The sequence below is a fragment of the Pelophylax lessonae genome, assembly GCF_965119305.1.
Source record: "Pelophylax lessonae genome assembly, chromosome: 5".
NCBI classification, from domain to species: Eukaryota; Metazoa; Chordata; class Amphibia; order Anura; family Ranidae; genus Pelophylax; species Pelophylax lessonae.
This window is the reverse complement of record NC_138772.1, coordinates 240,027,075-240,050,052: the sequence shown is the minus strand read 5'-3', so window position 1 is coordinate 240,050,052 and position 22,978 is coordinate 240,027,075. Positions and strand designations below refer to the sequence as shown.

The window sequence follows — 22,978 nt, the reverse complement described above, 5'->3', positions numbered from 1 at the left end:
CCCAAATTAAAAATATTAAAAGCATAAAATAAACCCCGTACATATACAAAAAGAGGAGAATGAAAAAGAAGGTTCTTTTGCTGAGCAGAGTTTACCTTACACAGCGGACAGAGAAAACGAATCCTGGTCTCAAGGAAACAAAAAATGTCAAAAGCTGAAATAAAGTTTGTCTTACCAAACTGCCAGCCTTTTTGTTGTATTGGACCTGAATTCGGCTTCCCCCTCTCGGTCAGCTGTAAAGGAAATTCTGTTGGCTCCTTAAATTATCTAGGCTCCCCATCTGTCTTGGAAATTGATGTACGCTTGATGCACAAATAACTTTGTTGTGCTAATAAGTGCACTTTTGGATATTAATATACGCCAAGCGCAATCAATCCCGTTGTGCTAAAAAGATCAGTTCTCAGCTCTTATACAAAAGAGTTGAGCATGCTCAGCACTACCCAGGAAAACAGACAAAGGCTGCTATCACCTTGGATACTCACAAGAATGTGCTGTCTAAGACAGGGAGCTCCATTTATTTATGGGACAAAGGGACATCAACAGGATGTGATGACTATACTAAATCAGCCAATCAATTCCAAATGTACAGTCACATGACACGTTACTCACATAGAATCAGCCAACAACAAACTTGTTTACATTCAAATGTACAATAGAAAGAGGGAGTACACGATCGTGAATGAGCAGACAAGTGTGCACGGCTTCCCACCTAAAACTACACTATGAAACCAGCATGTCGAACCGTGAACGGTGCTCTAATCAAACTCGTGAATGTGTTCCCACCACTACTACTGGTGTGAATCCCATTTAGCAAAGCTTCAGAGAACAATGTCTAACAGAATAAACCATTGTTCCCATAGACGTGAGGCTATCTGCAGGGAAAGAGCCATGCGGTTTCCACTATGGTGATCAAGCACAGTAGAAAGACATGAGCGTGTATCCCTTCATAAAGACAGATAGATATCAAAATGATATTGACAAAAAACACATAGATCTATACTGGCAAACAGATCTGCACATAGCGCATGGAGTGTTCGCCGGCAGAAATCTCTATGTAGAGCGAACATGTCTACACATCTAAGGGAAGTTTTCACTGCCAGTGTTCTTACCCAAATGCCGGTTCACCCATACACGCTCTAATGAGGGTATTGCAAGCAATCCGACAACAGGAGCCATAATGACAATCTAAATAAAACACATCCTGAAGGATGTCGACACTAGTCCTAAAAAAATTCCACAACAGCCCCTCATTTTTGTCATATGCTCCCAAGTGTCCCTCAATGAATCTTCATCTTCTTCTTCCAAATAAACAGAACAGCTCTTCTCATACATAAAAACAATCCATTTTAAAAAGTTAAAAAGAAAGGTAATGGAATCAGTGTTGACACATAAACTCAAAAGAAAACAAATGTTCACATGTAGGTTCCGTTCTTTGGTAGGTGACTCAGAGGGAGGACATAAGGTGGTGGGTCGTATTGATCGTCAGTCGTTTGGAATTCTCAAGATCTGGTGCATGGGTTGGATTTCAGGGAGTCTTGTCTCAGCAAAAAGGATGTGGTCGTCTGCTTTGGCTTTGGTGACTCGATCGATCAGGCAACAGGAAAATCTCACCACGACGTATAGAAAGAATAGAAACAAAAACAAGATAAGTATATATACTCCTATTTCCTTCAACCAAGATCCCATGGATAAAAAGAAATCCCCAAAACTTCCCAAAGCCCTAAAAGGATTCCAACCTTCACTAGCTATAGCTCTGGCTCTGCCTAATTAGGGTATTGCAAGCAAACTGACAACAGGAGCCATAATGACAATCTAAATAAAACACATCCTGAAAGATGTCCACACTAGTCCAAATAAAATTTCCACAACACATGGGGGGATGCTTTGGGGCACGAGGGGGGCTCTGCCTTTTTTTCAGAGTTGGCGGTAGCGGAGGGGAACCTTGATTGATGTTGGATCTACTTCTGGGGACATTTATACCTGAAGGGTTTCACATGTACTGTTACTTTAAGGCTGGCTCCACCCAGGAGTGATGTCAAGGGGCAGAGTGGCCATCTTAGAGACATCTAAGGGATGCATGGATATACAGAGCTGTCCTGTAATGCATGTTGGAGTGTACAGTGAGTCCTGAATAAACATCCGTTGTTCCAGATCAGAGTCCTGTGTCTCTCACAACACGGAGAATATAACAGTGGCGACGAGGATGGGATTTACAAGGTTACTATCCGTGTGAGAAAAGAAAAGAAGAAAAAAAACTCAGCTGGATACAAACACCCACAGAGCCCAGCAGGAAAATGTCATTGATCGGGACATTAAGTGAATTTGATGGAGAACAGACATGCTGGAGTTCCTGGATTGAGAGACTGGAACAGTATTTTTGTGCAAATGCCATCCCAGGCGACAGGCAAGTAGCAGTATTTCTGACAGTGGTTGGTGCTAGGACATATGACACTCTTAGGGATCTCCTTTTCCCTGAAAAACCAGCAACTAAGACTTTGGCAGAGCTCCTGACACTGTTAGGGAATCACTTCCAGCCTAAACCACTAGAGATTGCAGAGAGATTCAGGTTCTATCAGCGGCAGCAACAGTCGGGAGAAGATATTAAGGCTTATGTGCTCGCCCTTCGCAGACTAGCCTCAACCTGTTTCTTTGGGGAGTATTTACCGACTGCACTGAGGGATAAGTTTGTCATGGGGCTAAATAGTGAGTCTAGCCAAAAGAGACTGTTAACAGAGAAAGACCTTACCCTTACAAAGGCAATTGAGATAGCTTCAGTGATGGAAATGGCTGTGAAAGATACAGAGGCATTGAGCCCCCAGAGCAGAAGGGAAGAGGTTAAAGAGGAAGTTTTCAGAACAGCAGTCAAGCCAACAGCAGCAAACTGGAAATATAGACCCTCACCAAGCCAGGAGTCGGCTTGCTACCGTTGTGGGAATACAGACCATGATCACAAAGCCTGCCGGTTTAAGGATCAGTTCTGTCATAATTGTGGTAAGGCAGGCCATCTGAAACTAGTCTGCCGTAGAAAGAAGGTGCGAAATAAACAACCGCTGAACACCAGGACAAAGGCATATATGGTGGGAAGATATACATCGTCATCTGAATCAGAGGATGAGGAAGTGCTCCACAGATTAGACATACATCAAAAGGCTTTTGACACTGTCCCACATAGAAGACTTATCAATAAACTGCAGTCATTGAGCATGGACTCCCATATTGTTGAGTGGATTAGGCAGTGGCTGAGTGACAGACAACAGAGGGTTGTAGTCAATGGAGAACATTCAGAACAAGGTCATGTTACCAGTGGGGTACCTCAGGGATCTGTACTGGGACCAATTTTGTTTAATATCTTCATAAGTGATATTGCAAAAAGCCTCGAAGGTAAGGTTTGTCTTTTTGCTGATGACACAAAGATATGTAACAGGGTTGATGTTCCTGGAGGGAAACGCCAAATGGAAAAGGATTTAGGAAAACTAGAAGAATGGTCAGAACTCTGGCAACTGAAATTTAATGTGGATAAGTGCAAGATAATGCACCTGGGGCGTAAAAACCCAAGGGCAGAATATAGAATATTTGACACAGTCCTGACCTCAGTATCTGAGGAAAGGGATTTAGGAGTAATTATTTCAGAAGACTTAAAGGTGGGAAGACAATGTAATAGAGCAGCACAAAATGCCAGCAGAATGCTTGGATGTATAGGGAGAGGTATAAGCAGTAGAAAGAGAGAAGTGCTTATGCCGCTGTACAGAACACTGGTGAGACCTCACTTGGAGTATTGTGCGCAGTACTGGAGGCCATATCTCCAGAAGGATATAGATACTCTAGAGAGAGTCCAGAGAAGAGCTACTAAACTAGTACATGGATTGCAGGAAAAAAATTACCAGGAAAGGTTAAAGGACCTTAACATGTATAGCTTGGAAGAAAGAAGAAGAGGGGATATGATAGAAACTTTTAAATACATAAAGGGAATCAACTCGGTAAAGGAGGAGAGCATATTTAAAAGAAGAAAAACTACCACAAGAGGACACTGTTTTAAATTAGAGGGGCAAAGGTTTAAAAGTAATATGAGGAAGTATTACTTTACTGAGAGAGTAGTGGATGCATGGAATAACCTTCCTGCAGAAGTGGTAGCTGCAAATACAGTGAAGGAGTTTAAGCATGCATGGGATAGGCATAAGGCTATCCTTCATACAAGATAGGGCCAAGGACTATTCATAGGATTCAGATATATTGGGCAGACTAGATGGGCCAAATGGTTCTTATCTGCCGACACATTCTATGTTTCTATGTTTCTATGATTTCAGCACCCTCTGCAATGACTGTAGAGGTAACCGTGGAAGGAAAGAAACTCAAGATGAATGTAGACACAGGAGCAGCAGTTTCAGTTATCACCCAGAAACAATGGAGAAAAATTCTGATCCGAACAACTGTCCGTCCAACACCAATCAAACTGCAGACATACTGAAAGCAGATACTCCATCCACTGGGGTACGTGAAAGTACAGGTATCCTACAAGGGTCAGACGAAGAGAATGCCATTATATATCCTAGAACATGGGGGACCCCCTCTCTTTGGGAGAGACTGGATTGCTCACTTTGGCATGCCAGACATCGCCATAAACCCCTGCAACACCGTGACCATCCCATCAGGAGATAAAGAGGGATGGGTGGAATCCCTGAAACAGCGATTCCCACAAGTCTTTGATAACCATTTGGGGAAAATAAAGCATGACTGTGTGAGACTCAGGCTGAAACCCAATGCCCAGCCTAGGTTTTTCAAAGCTTGGACAGTACCTTTCACACTCCGAGCAGGTGTGGAAGCTGAACTAAGCCGGCTGGAGGAACAAGGTGTCATCTCAAAGGTAGAGCACGGCGAGTGGGCATCACCAGTTGTACCAGTAAAGAAAACGAATGGGGACTTAAGCATTTGTGGCGATTTCCGCATGGCACTAAATTCTCAACTGGAGATAGACCAGTATCCCCTACCCAGAGTAGATGACGTTTTTGCCTCTCTTGCAGGAGGTCAAAAGTTCACCAAGCTTGATCTCAGGCAAGCTTATTTACAGTTTGAGGTCCACCCTTCGTCCCGCAAGTTTCTAACCATCAACACTCACAAGGGACTGTATGAATACAATCGGATGGTGTTTGGTGTAGCCTCCGCCCCCGCCATTTGGCAACGCAAAATGGATGAGATTTTGGCGGACATTCCTTTCACACAGTGCCTGTTAGATGACATGCTCATCACGGGCCTGACGGACCAGGAACACAAGTGTAACGTGGAGCTTGTGTTGGCGAGACTCCAAGAGCAGGGTCTAAAAGTGAACTTGGCGAAATGCCAATTCATGGTACCTAAATTGGAGTTTTGTGGCCATCTTGTGGATGCAGAGGGTATACACACCACGGAAGCCAAAGTTGATGCTTTAGTAAAAGCTCCAGCCCCAACCAACGTCCAACAGCTGCGATCATACCTGGGCTTGCTGAACTATTACCACAAATCCCTGCCAGATCTAGCACACATTTTGTTCCCGTTGAACAAGCTTTTGGAGAAACACTCCAGATGGAACTGGTCGGCTGCATGCCAACGTGCTTTTGAAGTTTCTAAGCGAAAACTGTTGGCGTCACGCATGCTCGTGCACTATGACCTCCAAAGGCCTCTCACCTTGGCTTGTGGTGCCTCACCCTATGGTCTAGGGGCTGTGCTATCTCACGTTTTACCAGATGGGTCAGAGAAACCAGTGGCATTCGCCTCCAGGTCCTTGACAAAAGCAGAAAGCAATTACTCTCACATTGACAAAGAGGCTCTAGCGCTCATATGGGCAATTAAGAAGTTTCATCTTTACCTGTATGGTAGGGAATTCACCATACTGACTGATCATAAACCACTCCTTCAGATCTTTAGCCCTGACAAAGGCATCTCCCAGATGACTGCGGCCCGTCTTCAACGCTATGCCCTATTCTTGGGAGAATATAGCTACAAAATCCAGTATCGCAGCCATGATGCCAATGCTAATGCGGACGCCATGTCCCGTCTGACAAGGACATTAACAGACTCTTCTCCACCAGTCAAGAGTTGTCGTTACACCAGCCTGTGCTTTCTGTCTTCTGGGGAGGTAGCAGCCCATACAGCCAAGGATACCTTCCTTAAGACAATACTCTCCTGGGTACGGTACAGTTGGCGTGCAACTGTCACACAGGATTATGAACCTTACTTCCGTAGGCGTCTGGAATTAACTGTGGCTGGCAACTGTGTTTTATGGGGAGATCGAGTGATCGTTCCACAGACCCTGCAGAGACACATTCTGGACTTGCTACATACTGGTCATCCGGGGGGCACACGTATGAAACAAAAGGCCCGAGGCTATGTGTGGTTGCCGAACCTAGACTCAGATATCACAACATATGTGAATGCGTGTGCTGGATGTGCACAAACTGCAAGAGACCCTCCTCGAGGGTGCGTCCAGCCCTGGTCTTGGCCCACGGTTCCCTGGTTTCACCTACACTTGGACTTTGCAGGCCCAATCAGAGGACACACCTTTTTGATCATTTATTGATAAAAAAATGGGAGAATTGCTGCGCATAAATAGAGATAAAATTGTACATGTATATGAATACAAATTACATATAAAAGTATATAAATATAAATAACTTAAAAACTGAGTATAGCTGCCAACACCTGACCCTGAATCAGAGAAACAGATCACGGATAGTATATAGCAATAGTTGGTGTAGTGCTTAAAAAGTGATAGTAAAGGTGAACCACACAGTCCATTAATCCTTATAAAGTCCACACATATCACGACTAAGATGTTAACAATCCTTCGGAAATATAATGTGTGATCCCAAAAGCGTACAGACACTCCAAACTCCAATAGCCCAGTGCAGAGATGCCACCACCAAGGGAATAAGATTGGCCTCTTACCGCAAAACAATGATCCTCATTACAGGGATCGTATTCAGCATATATGAGATCCAAAGCCACAACCAGGTCCTACACCGACTTTCGTGCTGATCGTACCCGCTTCTCTCAAGAAAAGTATATATGGAAAAGAAGGGGGACAACTTCCATAGCGTAATACTGTCAGGAGACTTTATTGGTGAAAAGCAGCAAAATGGCAACTCACATGTATGCTGGAGTAATAAGCGTGTATCGCGGAGTGTCCCAGACTCGGTATCCTGCCGAGAAAATGGCCGCCGCGTCCCCTCGTTGGTCACAGCGTGACGTGCCGCAGGCTCCTCCTACGTGTTTCGTCAGGAACTGATGTCGTCAGGGGGTGTGGCCTGCAGAGATCACTCTCCTTATATATGCTGATAAAGCGGACGGGCTGGGCACATCGTTCTTAACCCTGAACCAGGAAGTAAGACACTTGCGTGCCAATGACCGGAACGGGCGAAACATAATATTAGGATATCGCTCTGTGGTGAAACCTCCCAGCGTAAACTCCTGGGTACCATATTACGCTGGGAGGTTTCACCACAGAGGGATATCCTGGATACCAGTGAATGGTATCAATATTTCAATAAGGCAGGGCTTGAGCTTTTAAGATTTATGGTAACCAAAAAACGGCAGAATTAAAGAAATTAGATGAAGAGATTAATGTTATAAAAGGAAAACTTGAGGAGTTCAAAACCAAGGACCTTTATAAACAAAAGTCAGATCTTTTAAAAAAGCATCTAGAAAAGGAGGATGTTGAACAGAAAAACAAAAAAAGAAAGAAATATCTTAGGGATGTTGGTGATTATAAAAATCAGTTGGTTTTTAAATGGCAAAAGAATAAGGGGCCAACTGGTCCGGTTTCGACCACAGTGCAGAATCCCCTGTCTGTACCCCCTCCTAGTACCCCAATGGAAGGTATCGAACAGAGTGGTCAATTCCATCCTTCTTATACAACACCCAATACCTGGGTACAGCCCAGGTGGGGTAGAGGGCGCGGTAGGGGTAGGGGGCGACCTCCTTCACGTCAAGGAGGTAATCATCTAGCATCTGAAAATAGATTCTTGCCATTGCAGGAGGAGTTTGAGGATTCTGCGCAGTACATCACCTCTCATCCTTATGAAAGAGATCATGTACCCCCCTTACAGCCTAGCGGACCTTATTATCAACAAAATAGAGGGAATCAGTGGACCCAAAATACAAGGGGCTATCATAACCCCCAACCAACTTATCCCAATCACTACAATGGACAAGGACCCCAAAACCAATTCAATACCCCTTTTCACGGGGGCACTCCGAAAACCAAGAGGCAAAAAGATGGAAGAGAGGGACTAGAGGGGGGAGGAGGGTCCGCAATAAAAAGAAGTCGGCATTAAAGGACAGGGGCCTGTTTAATTTGAGTTCTGCTCCCCTTTCCAACGAGGAGAAATATGTGTTGAATCATGGACTCAAATATGCCCCCCCTCCCCCTCTAAATAAGTTTGAAACGTTCATAGATTTACAAAAATATGTACGTAAGATGAGCATTAAGGCACATGATTGGTAATCCCATTTCTTCTAGGATAGAATATACCCCCTTTTCAAATGCCTCGCTTTTTAACCCCCCAGGCCCCATGGCCCCCACTCTGTCTGTCTTTCGAGATTTGGTGGCCAAAGATTTGGATCGGCTGACCCTTAAGAAGGTACATCAAAAACGTATGTTCGAACAGGGAATGCATTCCCTTAAAGAACGTAAGGACATTATCCTGAGGCCGGCCGAAAAGGGGGGGGGGGGGGATTGTCATTCTTGATACTTCATCCTACAATAGGGAAATGAACAGACTTCTGTCTGATCAAGATACATATATTCCTCTTGGAGGCAACCCTACCATAGCTTATAAGAAGAAGCTAATTGAGTTGGTGGATGATGGGTTCCAGCGGAAGCTCTTGACCAAGAAGGAGAAATCCTTCTTAGTTCCATCAGCACCGAGGGTGCCAATTATGTATTATTTGCCCAAGGTGCATAAGGATGCGATGAACCCACCCGGGCGACCAATTATTAGCGGTATTAATTCGGTCACTTTCCGGGTGGGTAAGTATATTGACTCCTTTTTGCAACCTTTGGTAACTAAGACTCCCTCATTTTTGAGGGACTCCATGCAGGTCATCAACATTCTTATAGACATAGAATGGAAAGGCCGCTACATTCTAATCACTGCGGATGTTTCATCCTTGTATACGGTGATCTCGCATCAGCACGGTAGGGAGGCTGTCAAACACTACCTCGGACAGAGCTCATTATTGAATTTTCAGAGCCAGTTCATCCTGTCTTTGTTGGATTATGCCATGGCCCACAACTATTTCTGGTTTGGGGGAACCTATTACAGACAGAATAGAGGTGTGGCCATGGGCGCAAAATTTGCGCCAAGTATGGCCAATTTGTTCATGGCCAAGTGGGAGGTGGGAGGAGGATGTCATCGATGACATTCCAAAACCGGACATTGTGCTCTGGCGGAGGTACATTGATGACATGGCGACTCTGAAGCTCTTGAGACGTTCATATCAACGTTGAACGATAATGACAGAGGCATCAGACTGCAACATGAGAGCAGTAAGTCTGAGATCCACTTTTTGGATCTTAAGATCAAAGTGGTGGGTCGTACCCTAGAGACCTCTACATTTTTTAAGGAGACTGACAGGAGCGGATTTATTGATACATCTAGCTGCCATCACGTGGCTTGGCTAAAATCCGTTCCTGTCAGTCAATTCCTTAGATTGAAAAGGAATTGCACCAATAGATCAGACTTTTTGCAGGAGGCTGCCTCCTTGAAATCCAAATTTTTGGAAAAGGGATACAAAGAGGGGAAGATTGAGAAGGCCCTAATACAGGCCGACAATCGCAACAGGGATGACCTTTTACAACTGCGAGTACGAGAGAAGGGCGATGATTTTCAGCATGCGTTCTTTTCTTCGTACTCCATTCAACATTTTTCAGTGAAGAAAATCATTCGGAGGCATTGGCACATCTTAAAAAGTGATAACCTTTTGGGGGCGGTATTACCGGAGTCCCCAACGGTTATTTTTAGGGGTGTGCCTCCTTTGAGGCTATAAGTAGCTCCAAATATTGTGGATCCCCCAAGGACTGTTTCCTTTTTCCAACAAAGGGGGGCTTTCACCCCTGTAGGAGATGTGCTATCTGTAAGGTGAATGCCTGTAGGACTAGAAGGGTTGAATCCTTTTTTTCAAACAACACGCAGCATGAGTGTAAAATTAAGCCGTTTATCACATGCACCACTCGACATGTCGTCTACCTTTTACGTTGCCCTTGTGGCCTTGAATACGTGGGTCGCATGATACGCATGTTGCATGTGCGTTTAAAAGAACATGTGGCAAACATAATAAAAGGCTTTCCCAAACATAGTGTCTCATGACACTATGATCTCTGCCACGGGAGAGATCCCAGTGGCACTGTCTTTTTGGGAATAGGCAAATTCCCGGGGAATTGGAGGGGCAGTAATCTGACAAGGGGAGTCTCACAGTTGGAGACTAGTTGGATTTATCGCCACGGGTTAAACATCAATTGGGATATCAATTCCTTTATTAATAACTCCTAATTGGCATAAGAATTGATGTTAGACCGCCCGGGAAGGATGCCATATAGGTTACCAGAGTAAGAATAGATATAGGGTTTTTTAATTTAAGAGGTATGGAGAGACGCATTGAATTGTACTAATTTAAAATGCATTTTAAATGGATGTATATTAATAATGTTTTAATATTGTATGTTTTTATTCCATGGATCTGTGTAATGTTTTATGTAGCTGGATGTATGAATTGGTAGTGTGATTGGAGTTCCCCTGACTATCTAGTTGCCTGCTAGGAAGTGGCGCCGTGCCCCAGGAAAGTCATTCGTGATAGTGCCAATTAGTGTGTAAACATATTATACTGCCAATTTTAAAGTGGGCCCCATTGGGTTAATATCAAATGTTGCCGTTTTTTTGGAGTTAATTATTTAAACTCTAATCCAATGTATGTACTTGAGTACTGCTATGGATATTAACGTCTGGGCTTGATTGTCCTATGTTCAGAATTAGGTTAACATGCGGTTCCCGATGTTGACACGCAAGTGGATTGCATCCAAGTTCCGGATCGTTAATATTATGTTCCGCCCGTTCCGGTCATTGGCACGCAAGTGTCTTACTTCCTGGTTCCGGGTTAAGAACGATGTGCCCCGCCCGTCCGCTTTATCAGCATATATAAGGAGAGTGATCGCTGCAGGCCACACCTCCTGAGGAAACGCGTAGGAGGAGCCTGCGGCACGTCATGCTATAACCAACGAGGGAACGCGGCGGCCATTTTCTCGGCAGGATACCGAGTCTGGGACACTCCGCGATACACGCTTATTACTCCAGCATACATGTGAGTTGCCATTTTGCTGCTTTTCACCAATAAAGTCTCCTGACAGTATTACGCTATGGAAGTTGTCCCCCTTCTTTTCCATATATACTTTTCTTGAGAGGAGCGGGTACGATCATCACGAAAGCCGGTGTAGGACCTGGTTGTGGCTTTGGATCTCATATATGCTGAATACGATCCCTGTAATGAGGATCATTGTTTTGCGGTAAGAGGCCAATCTTATTCCCTTGGTGGTGGCATCTCTGCACTGGGCTATTGGAGTTTGGAGTGTCTGTACACTTTTGGGATCACACATTATATTTCCGAAGGATTGTTAACATCTTAGTGGACATGTGTGGACTTTATAAGGATTAATGGACTGTGTGGTTCACCTTTACTATCACTTTTTAAACGCGCTACACCAACTATTGATCATTATTGATGCCCATTCAAAGTGGCCTGAGGTCATTCCTGTTACCCAGCCGACGACTAAGGCGACGATTTCCATACTGTTACATCTCGCTGCTACATTTGGATACCACAGAGAAATTGTCACCGACAACGGTGCACATTTCACAAGCCAGGAGTTTCAGAGTTTCCTGACTGCCCACAACATCAAACACAAGTTGACCGCACCTTACCAAACCGGCTACAAATGGTCAAGTAGAAACGTTTGTACAGACCTTCAAACGCTATTTCAAAGCTACTGTGGCTACAAGTAAACAACAGTCCCTGTCACCCCAGCAGCTGGACTCCTTCCTTTCTGCTTACTGAAACACACCACATGCAACCACTGGGAAAACTCCAGCTGAACTTCCTTTGGGTCGGCAGCCATGGACTGTTTTGGACAAGCTCCGCCCTCAAACGGTCCAGGAACATGTACGGCAGTCCCAAGACAAGAGGGTCGAACACGACGAGATTCCCCAGTTTACAGCCTAGCAAAAGGTATGGGCTCGATCTTATGGCGCTTCCAACACTCGTTGGCTTCCTGCTATCGTCGCAGAGACTTTGGGACCCAAAATGTATAGGGTCTGCCTGGAAGATGGTTCCATTTGCAGACAGCATGCGGACTTATTGCGTCCTCGTTCTCAGCTGCCCGAATCCCTGACATTGGCTGCACCTCCAGTGTCTCAAGGATCTGCTCCTACCGGATCAGGATGCATTGAGACTGATGCCTGGGGAGACTCTGAACTTTTGAACTCAGCTCCAACAGAGCCCTCCAGCCCTGGTCCAGAGGTCTGTTCAACCTCTGAGCTAGGGGATCCCCTCTTGGCCCCGCCGCTGTCCATTCCAGCCAGCCCTGCTTCCTCCGGCCCCGAGTCACTGGGTGCCTGTCCTCAACGACGCTGTCGCCCTCCTGACCGGTTTCAGCTGCAAGACCGGTTACTAGACTTTCGACGGGCCCGCCGAAAGTGATCCGCTGTCATGTTCTCCCCGTAGCGTCCCTGGAAGTTGTTCTCACATCCGGACGCGGAAGAAGCCATGTAAATCTCCTGAGTTGGAGGACTGTATTGGACAATTATTAGTTACTGTTTTATGCCTGTTCTCCTTTTGTTGTGGTTTTTTTTTGTTGTTGTTCTTCTTTTTTTTAGGGAGATGGATGGAAGGTGTTATACCTGAAGGGTTTCACATGTACTGTTACTTTAAGGCTGGCTCCACCCAGGAGTGATGACAAGGGTCAAGGGGCAGAGTGGCCATCTTAGAGACATGTAAGGGATGCATTGATATACAGAGCTGTCCTGTAATGCATGTTGGAGTGTACAGTGAGTCCTTTGAATAAACATCCATTGTTCCAGATCACAGTCCTGTGTCTCTCACAACATGGAGAATATAACAAACTGTCTGCGTTTTTATTTCTTTTTGACACTTTTTGTTGAGTGAGTAGGGGTACAATGTACCCCATACTCATTCTCATGGGGAGCCAGGTCCTGGGGGCCCCCTTGTTAAAGGGGGCTTTAGATTCTGATAAGCTCTCCTGCCCACAGACCCCCACAACCAGAGGGCCAGTGTTGTGGGGAAGAAGCACTTGCCCCATCAACATGGGGATAATGTTCTTTGGGGTGGGGGGTACAGATTCGAAGCACCCCCTCATGCTGAAGACTTGTAAATGGTCGGGAGGGGGGGCGCTCGCGCGTGTTTCCCATCCTGAGTGGACGTTGTATGACATCCCTCAAGATGCGCCGCTGATTTGGCTGTTTACCATGTGATTGAGTGTGTCCACATATAGATGGTCACAACTGTAAACACACAGCTGTTCCTGATTTCCTCTTCTCCTCACATGTGTTCGTTCAAACACCCTTACCTGGATGCTAACTTGGCTTGAAGCTTTCGTGCTTGCAAGCATACCTCGCTGACGGAACCTCGCTGCGCTGATCCCTGTATCCCGCTTCCGGATCATCCGCTCCTCCTGAACCAACCTTCGGCTGTATTGCTATTAGTGCTAAGTACCCCGCAGGGGAACCCTCTATAAACTTATACTAAGCTTACACTATCTAGCTCTGCATAGTAAAGACTATTTATCACATCTGCATATCTAGATTGCTAGCTCTTAAGACTACTGCTACTTATTCCTGCACTGGGTTGATCTCTCTTGTATGTCCACCTGCTACTCTGTCATCTGCTACCATACATGATTGCTAAACCTACCTGCATCCATCTGCTACTGTCTTACCTTCAAGTGTCTGTCACCTACCACCTCCACTCAACCTGTCTCTTAAATCTTCATCACTGTGTTACTACATACATAAAGTCACTCTAGGAACCAGCTTGTTGAGTGTGTGTATTTACTAGCTGAATTAAGACCTTCCACACATGATGAGTCATTGAGGTTGGGAATGGTATCTCAGCATCTCTCTTACATGACTACTGAAGTGGAATATTTCTGCAGCTGAAAATCCACACCATACATGAAACGCAGGAGCGTTACAGTAGCCCCACGCACTTGTTCAATGAGTTCAGGGATGAGCGGTAAAGGATAGCGATCCTTTATTGCAATCGTATTTAATTGCCTATAATCGATAATAGGCCTAAGACTTGAATCCTTATTGCGGACAAAGAAAAGTCCTGCAGCTGTGGAAGAAGTAGAGGGTCTGATGAAACCTTTTTTTAAATTCTCATCCAAGTATTCCTTGAGATGAGAAAGTTCATCCTGAGAAAGAGGATAAACATGACCGAAAGGCAATTTGCTGTTGGGGAGTAGATCGATAGTGCAATCATAATCCCTATGGGGAGGCAACATTTGAGCATTTTTTTCAAGGAATACTTCGGACAGGTCCTGATAGCATAGTGGTGCAATCTCATCTGACACCACAGACAGGATCTTTCCAAAAGATGGGAGGTTACACGTAATCTCGCAATAGTGAGAAGGGAAAGACAAAGTCCGTCTTTTCCAATCTATGAATGGTTGATGTGTGTGTAACCAGGGGAGTCCCAAAATAATAGAAAAATGGGGTGATGATAGTATATCAAAAGTGGTGGTCTCCATATGAGACTCGTTAGTAGTGACAAGGAGTGCTTGTGTCTGGTTGGTGATTGGACCAGAAGATAGTGGAATACCGTTAATGAAACTAACAGAAACAGGTTTAGGTTTTGAAATAATAGGTATTTTATTTAAGGTAACAAAACATGTATCAATATAGTTTCCACAAGATCCGGTGTCGATCATAGCCTTGGTGGTAATCCTAGTCTGGTCCCACTGCAATGTCAAATGAACAAAAAGATAGGGGTTAGAAAAGGAAGTCGTTAATCCTCCTAGCAAGACATGTGAACACTCACCCTCTTTTGTGCGGACAAGGGGACAGACGCTTATCAAATGATCCGGGGATGCGCAGTACATGCAGAGGTTTCTGGATCTTCTTCTGGCTCGTTCAGTAGTTGATAAAGGTGGGCGTATGATTCCTACCTCCATGGGAGTAGGGTCAACGGCCGAAATCCGAGAAGGACTAGACAATGGCATTCCCATTTTTTCAGCCCTTCTTTCACGCAGTCGCCTGTCGATGTTGATACTGAGTTGTATTAAGGCATCTAAGGTGCCAGGTAAATCCGCTCGGGCGAGCTCGTCTTTAACAGCTTCTGACAACCCGAGTCTGAATTGAGTTCGCAGAGATGTGTCATTCCACCCTGAATCAAGGGTCCATCTTTTGAACTCAGCTACAAAATATTCTACAGGTCTCCTTCCTTGTTTTAAAGCCCTCAATTGAATATCAGCAGTACTCTGCCTGTTGGGGTCATCATATAAACTAGCGAGTTCCGCTAGGAATAAAGAATAGGAGTTGAGAAGCTGATAATTTTTCTCAAAGAGAGAGTCTGCCCAGGCCCGTGGATCACCCGTTAAGTATGAGATAACGGTACAGACTTTAATTTGATCAGTAGGGTATGTACGAGGTTTTAACAAAAAAAGCAAATGACATGCGTTTTTGAATTCACGAAAATTTTTACGATCACCTGTAAACACTAGGGGAGGGTTTATTTTAGGTTCAGGGGGTTGAGCAGCAGTGAGCCGTGAAAGATGGGTTACCTGCTGTATCAGAGTCTGATTTTCTTCTTTTACTTCAGTAAGAGCAAGCATTAATGCATTTACTTGTTTTATTAATTGTGTCACTTGAGTGGGTAATTCTGCTGAATCCATTTTTTGTGGTTCGTTCAATCTGTAACGCTCCTGCGTTTTTGTAGTAGGCTGGATTTGCAGCTACAGAATCTCCACTCAGTAGTCATGTAGAGATGTGTTGAATAACCAGATCCAACTCTCCAGACTCATCACTGTGGGCTTGTCAGCTTCAGCATACAGATATACACACTCAATAAGATGTTCCTGGAGTGATAGGATGTATATAACAGTATGAAGATAATGTGCTGAAGGGACAGGTGTGAACAGTGACAGAGATGGCAAGCACTTGATAGAAATGTTCAGGAGAGTATTAGATGGTATTAGGTAGAATGCAGATAGGTTAGTAATCCAGTATGCTAACAGGTGGTAAGGACAGCAGATGACAAATACAGGATAGACTAACCCAGTGCAAGGATAGATGGTAGTAGACTCAAGAGCTAGCAATCTATGTAACAGTCCAGATGATAGAATTAGTATGCATAGATAGTAACAGTCCTTATGTGCAGAGGTAGATAGTGTAAGTAAGGTTATGGAGGATTCCCCTGTGGGGTACTTATCACTAGTAAGTTAGTAGTAGCAGGGTCCAGTAGTAAGGGAGTGATCCAGTAGCGAGATACAGGGATCGGTAGAGAGGCTCCGGTCTGTTTCCAAGAAAAAGGGAATAGCTGGAGGTTCCGGTAGCAAGGTAAGCTTGTAAGCATGTGGAGACACGGCAGGTTTAACGAACGATGTGAGAGAGAACGCCGGCGGTTGAAATAGCCGCTCTGCGGCGCTCGGCGATGACGTCATCCGTCTTAAAGGTGTATGCGTACCACCTAATTAGAAAGGTGGGACGCATATTTGAAAGAAAAGTGGAAAATAAGGGTACCAGAGGTACCAGAATCTTACACATATCCCCCCTCAAGTGTCTCTTCTCCAGAGAGAATAAGTTCAATGCCTTTAGTCTTTCCTCATAGCCGATGCCCACCATTCCCCTAATTATTTTTGTTGCCCTTCTCTGGACTTTCTCCAGTTCCAGCACATCCTTCCTGAGCACCGGTGCCCAGAACTGGACAGCATACTCCAGATGTGGCCGGACCAGAGTCTTGTAGAGTGGAAGAATAATCTCTTTATTTCTGGAGTGAATCCCCTTTTTTATACATGCTAGTATTCTGTTGGCTTTGCTTGCAGTGGCTTGGCATTGCATGCCACTGCCAAGCCTGTTGTCCACTAGGACCCCCAGGTCCTTTTCCATCTTAGATTCACCCAGAGGTTTCCCCCCTAGTGAGTAGCTGGCTTTCGTGTTTCTGACGCCCAAGTGCATTACTTTACATTTTTCAACATTAAACCTCATCTGCCATGTAGTTGCCCACCCCATTATTTTTTTCAGGTCTGCTTGTAAGATTTCCACATCCTGCATAGAAGATATTGGCATGCTTAGTTTAGTATCATCCGCAAATACCGAGATTGTGCTAGATATCCCCTCCTCTAGATAATTTATGAATAAATTAAACAAGATTGGTCCCAGGACGGAACCTTGGGGGACCTCACTTTCCACACCCGCCCAATCCGAGTACTCCCCATTTATCCCCACCCTCTGGACTCTCCCCTGGAGCCAGTTCTCTATCCAGGTACTTACCCTATGGTCCATACCTACATTCCTTAGTTTGTACAGTAAGCGTTTGTGGGGAACGGTGTCAAAGGCCTTTGCAAAGTCCAGATACACCACATCCACAGGCTTACCTTTATCTAGGTGGCAGCTCACTTCATCGTAGAAGGTTAATAGATTGGTTTGGCAAGAACAATTTTTCATGAATCCATACTGATTTCTACTAAAAATACCATTTTCATTGCTAAAGTCTTCTATATGGTCCCTTAACATCCCCTCCAAAATCTTGCAGACTAATGATGTTAGGCTGACCGGCCTATAGTTACCCGGATATATCTCGGCCCTTTTTTAAATATTGGTACCATGTTGGCTTTTTTCCAATCAGCTGGCACCATACCGGTCTGTAGACTATCCTTAAAGATCAGGAATAAGGACAGTAAGGACAACTGATACAGATTAAAACTGAATAAACTATGCAAAAGAGCCACAGGATATATGCATCCCTTCCACGTGTATGAAGGTAAAGACTCCCAGTGCCCAATGTACATCCAAACCAGCAAATAAATTGTTTGGGATCTGGCATACCCCCTGTTCAAAAAGATCCTATCATATTTACCTAGACCACTATTCTACCAGTTTTCCCATTTTCTGCCACCTGTACTGTGAAAAAAACATTGGCCTTTGATGCCTTCAGAGAAAACAGGAAGGGCTTCCCACAAAACTTGGTGACAACAAGGCTACAAAGGAGGGAATCAGCAAGTCTGAGGAATGAGGAAGTGTAGGCCATGACGTGGAGGGACAAGTGAGATGTTTACATCCTGTCCACCATCCACAATGACACCTTGGTGGAGATTCCTGGAAGACGCGGTCCCATTGTAAAGCCTAAATGTGTCCACAATTATAATCTATTCATGGGTGTGTGGGGGGGGGGGGCAGTGGATTAAATTGACCAGATGCTACAGCCCTATTTACCAATTACAAAGTCCCTATACTGGTAAAAAAAATAATAATTTACCTTTTTCATATGACCATTGTAAGCTGGGGAACAGGTAGCAGGTACAAAGCTCCCTGGGATAAGCTCTTTCTCAGGCACAGATACCAAATCCACTAAGGTATTGACAAAACAATGCAGTGTTTATTTGTTTATTTATAAGTCTATAGTGTATACAGGTGCTGTACAGTGTCTCAGAAAACAAACAGGAACAAGCTTCCACATATACAACTTGTTAGCTTTTACCAACCTCTTTCTCCCGCAGACAGGAGTTGTCTGTTTTCCCAGGCCGAGAGCACTGGCTGTCTGTCTCCAGTGAGTATAAATTGGCCTGGGTAAGAAGACCAAAATCCAAACTGGATCGTGAAGCAGAGATCCCTGAATGTGTTTGAGAGGAGCCTGGGAGATGTACAACCCAATTCCAAGAAAGTTGTACAAATTGTGAGTAAATTGTAATTGTGAGTAAAAAAGGAATGGACTAATTTGCAAATCTCATAAACTTATATTTTATGCACAATATAATATAGATAACATATCAAATGTTGAAAGTGAGACATTTTGAAATGTCATGCCAAATATTGGCTCATTTTTGGATTTCATGAGAGCTACACATTCCAAAAAAGTTGGGACAGGTAGCAATAAGAGGCTGAAAAAGTTAAATATACATATAAGGAACAGCTGGAGGACCAATTTGCAACTTTTTAGGTCAATTGGCAACATGATTGGGTATAAAAAGAGCCTCTCAGAGTGGCAGTGTCTCTCAGAAGTCAAGATGGGCAGAGGATCACTAATTCGCCCAATGCCGCGTCGAAAAATAGTGGAGCAATATCACAAAGGAGTTTCTCAGAGAAAAATTGCAAAGAGTTTGAAGTTATCATCATCTACAGTGCATAATCCAAAGATTCAGAGAATCTGGAACAATCTCTATGCATAATTGTCAAGGCCGGAAAACCATACTGGATGCCCGTGATCTTCGGGCCCTTAGACAGCACTGCATCACATACAGTAATGCTACTGTAATGGAAATCACAACATGAGCTCAGGAATACTTCCAGAAAAAATTGTCGGTGAACACAATCCACCGTGCCATTTGCCGTTGCCGGCTAAAACTCTATAGGCCAAAAAAGAAGTCATATCTAAATATGATACAGAAGCGCAGGCGTTTTCTCTGGGCCTAGGCTCATTTAGCCACTTGCCGACTGCTCACTGAGCTGCTCACTGAGCTGGTACTGCGGCAAAGCGGCTTGTTATCCTAGACCTACGTCGCTGGATCCCACCGCCGAGGCTCGCTCCCGCTGTATTCAGACAGAGCGGGAGTCGGGCCAGGGGAGGATAGGCGGGGATCGGGGGGGGGGGGGGGATCGAGTGAGGAAATCCGCCCACTTGTGTAAACAAAGTGGACGGATATCCTATGTGACAGACAAGGACAGATTACAGATTCAGCATAGCTGAACCTGCGATCTGTGTCACACAATCCCCTCCCCCCACACACGTCAGTAAGCATGAGGCATACATTTAACCCCTTGATCACCAATAAAGTTAACCCCTTCCCTGCCAGTGTCATTATTACAGTAACAGTGCATATTTATAGCACTGATTACTGTAGTAATGTTACTGGTACCCCCAAAAATGTCAGTTAGGGGTCTGATCTGTCCGCCACAATGTCGCAGTCCCGCAAAAAAAATCGCAAATCGCCCCTATTACTAGTAAAAAAAAAATAAACAATAAAAATGACAAATCTTTTCCGTAGTTAGTAAACGCGATAACTTTTGCGCAAACCAATCAAAATACGCTTATTGTGATTTTTTTTTACCAAAAATATGTAGCAGAAAACAAATTGGCCTAAAATGTTAAAACATTTTGATTTTTAAATTTTTTTTGGGAATGTTATATATCAGAATGTAAAAAATATTGTTTTTTTAAAAAAAATTGTCGCTCTTTTTTTCAAGAATGAAAAATCACACAGGTGATCAAATACCACCAAAAGAAAGCTCCATTTGTGGGGAAAAAAAGGACATACATTTATTTTGGGTACAGCGTTGCATGACCGCGCAATTGTCCGTTAAAACAACGCAGTGCCGAATCGCAAAATATAGCCTGGTCAGGAATGGGGTAAAATCTTCCGGTCTTAAAGCGGTTAAAAATACGCTCATTGAGGATTTTTTTGTCAAAGACATGTAGCTAAATAAAATTTGGCCTAAATATATGACAAAAATTGAATATATTGGATATTGTTTAACTGTCAAAGTAGAAAATGTCAATTTTTTCGCAAAATTTTCGCTCTTTTTTTATTAATATCGCAAAAAATGAAAAGTGCAGAGGTGATCAAATACCACCAAAAGGAAACTCTGTTTGTGGGAAAAAAAGGACGTAAACTTCGTTTGGGTACAAGGTTGCATGACCGTGCAATTGTCAGTTAAAGTTGCGCAGTGCCAAGTTGCAAAAAGTGGCCTGGACGTAAAGCAGGAAAATCCTCTGGTGGTCAAGTGGTTAAAATTTACTGTGGCAAAGTGGAAAACTGTTCTGTGGTCAGACGAATCAAAATTTGAAGTTCTTTTTGGAAAACTGGGACGCCATGTTATTTGGACTAAAGAGGACAAGGACAACCCAAGTTGTTATCAGCACTCAGTTCAGAAGCCTGCATCTCTGATTGTATGGGGTTGCATGAGTGCGTGTGGCATGGGCAGCTTACACATCTGGAAAGGCACCATCAATGCCGAAAGGTATATCCAAGTTCTAGAACAACATATGCTCCCATCCAGATGTCGTCTCTTTCAGGGAAGACCTTGCATTTTCCAACATGACAATGCCAGACCATATTCTGCATCAATTACAATATCATGGCTGCGTAAAAGAATGATCCAGGGACTGAAATGGCCAGCCTGCAGGCCAGATCTTTCACCCATAGAAAACATTTCGCGCATCATAAAGAGGAAGATGAGACAAAGAAGACCTAAGACAGTTGAGCAACTAGAAACCTGTATTAGACAAGAATGGGACAACATTCCTATTCCTAAACTTGAGCAACTTGTCTCCACAGTCCCCATACGTTTTCAAACTGTTCTAAAAAGAAGAGGGGATGCCACACAGTGGTAAACATGGCCTTGTCCCAACTTTTTTGAGATGTGTTGATGCCATGAGATTTAAAATCAACTTATTTTTCCCTTACAATTATACATTTTCTCAGTTTAAACATCTGATATGCCATCTATGTTGTATTCTGAATAAAATATTAAAATTTGAAGCTTCCACATAATTGCATTCTGTTTTTATTCACAATATGTAAAGTGTCCCAACTTTTTTGGAATCGGACTTGTATAAACTCCAAACAGCACTTTTCCCGGCTGTCTCTGGGACACTCTGCTACACCATGTATAATGCATACGTCACCTATCAAAACTCAAGAGAAAGACCCAGCACCTTCCTCACATTTTTGATGAAATTGTCACTGCCCTGATCTACCAGCAATGATCCCCCCCAGTAAGCATTCGGTCTGAATTAGTCGACTTCATGAGCAACATTTTCCCAAAAACGTTCCCCCCACAGAATCAGTAAGACGACCCCAAAAGAAATGTCGTGTATGCAACAGAGGAGGAGTTAGAAGGGGAACACTTTTCATTGTCCCCAATGTCCCTCCCAATCTGGCCTATGCCTCAAGGAATGCTTCAGACATTATCCCACATCCCTAAGATATTAGTTTCACCTATTTTTAACACCCTGCCATTTCCCTGTTTCAAATACCTGTGCGGATCATTTGCCTGCTGCCTTGATTGACCACGTTTCTACCTTCCACGTTAACCGCCCCTGGCCTGTTTACCGAAGATGCCTCTGCCTGCCCTCCGGATTGTTTCTAATCAACGTTTCTGCCTTTCACGTGCACTGACCTCTGCCTGTTAAAAGAGAGGTATGGATTACCTTTTTTTTTTTTTTGCTTAATCCCAATCCTCCTGAGTTGCTAGCACCTACCAATCTTTCCTGCACTCTAAGAAGTGCACCGTTTCTGTTCAAATAGACTTAATTACCTGTGGGTGGTTCTACAGACTTTTTGAAATGTCCTACCGACAATCAGAGTCTGCATCTGCCCCCCTTGACTTCCCACAACACACAGAGCTGATTTCCCCCCCCCCCCCCCCCATGTTGCAGACAGAACAAGCTAAGCAAACATTGAAGAGGAAGTAAACCCTAAAAAAAAAAGGAGAAAAAGAAAACCTGTAAAGACAAAGGCATAATGAGCATGTGTGGCTGTTCCTTCAGAGCGCATGCGCCGATGACGTCATCGGCTTCATGCACTGTAAATATCTCCTTAATATAGGTTTACCTATAGGTAAATGTCAACAAAGTGGGTTTACCACCACTACCAAGCAGCAGACTTCAGTGACTGTAAAAGTCACTGGCAGTGCGTTGTGTGTTATATTCTACTTTCCTAGTAAAATTATAATGCAAGGAATACATTTGTAAAGTAAAATACAACACTGCTTTTGTCTGCATT

The 22,978-nt window shown here is 44.0% G+C and overlaps 1 protein-coding gene across 3 annotated transcripts in view; it reads left to right on the top strand.

Annotated features, from left to right (window-relative positions):
* The window catches only part of RECK (reversion inducing cysteine rich protein with kazal motifs), a gene marked incomplete at its 3' end in the record, with an annotated part of 1,214,950 nt that overhangs the window by 968,346 nt on the left and 223,626 nt on the right, over positions 1-22,978 (top strand). The gene's annotated exons all lie outside the window — the stretch shown is intronic.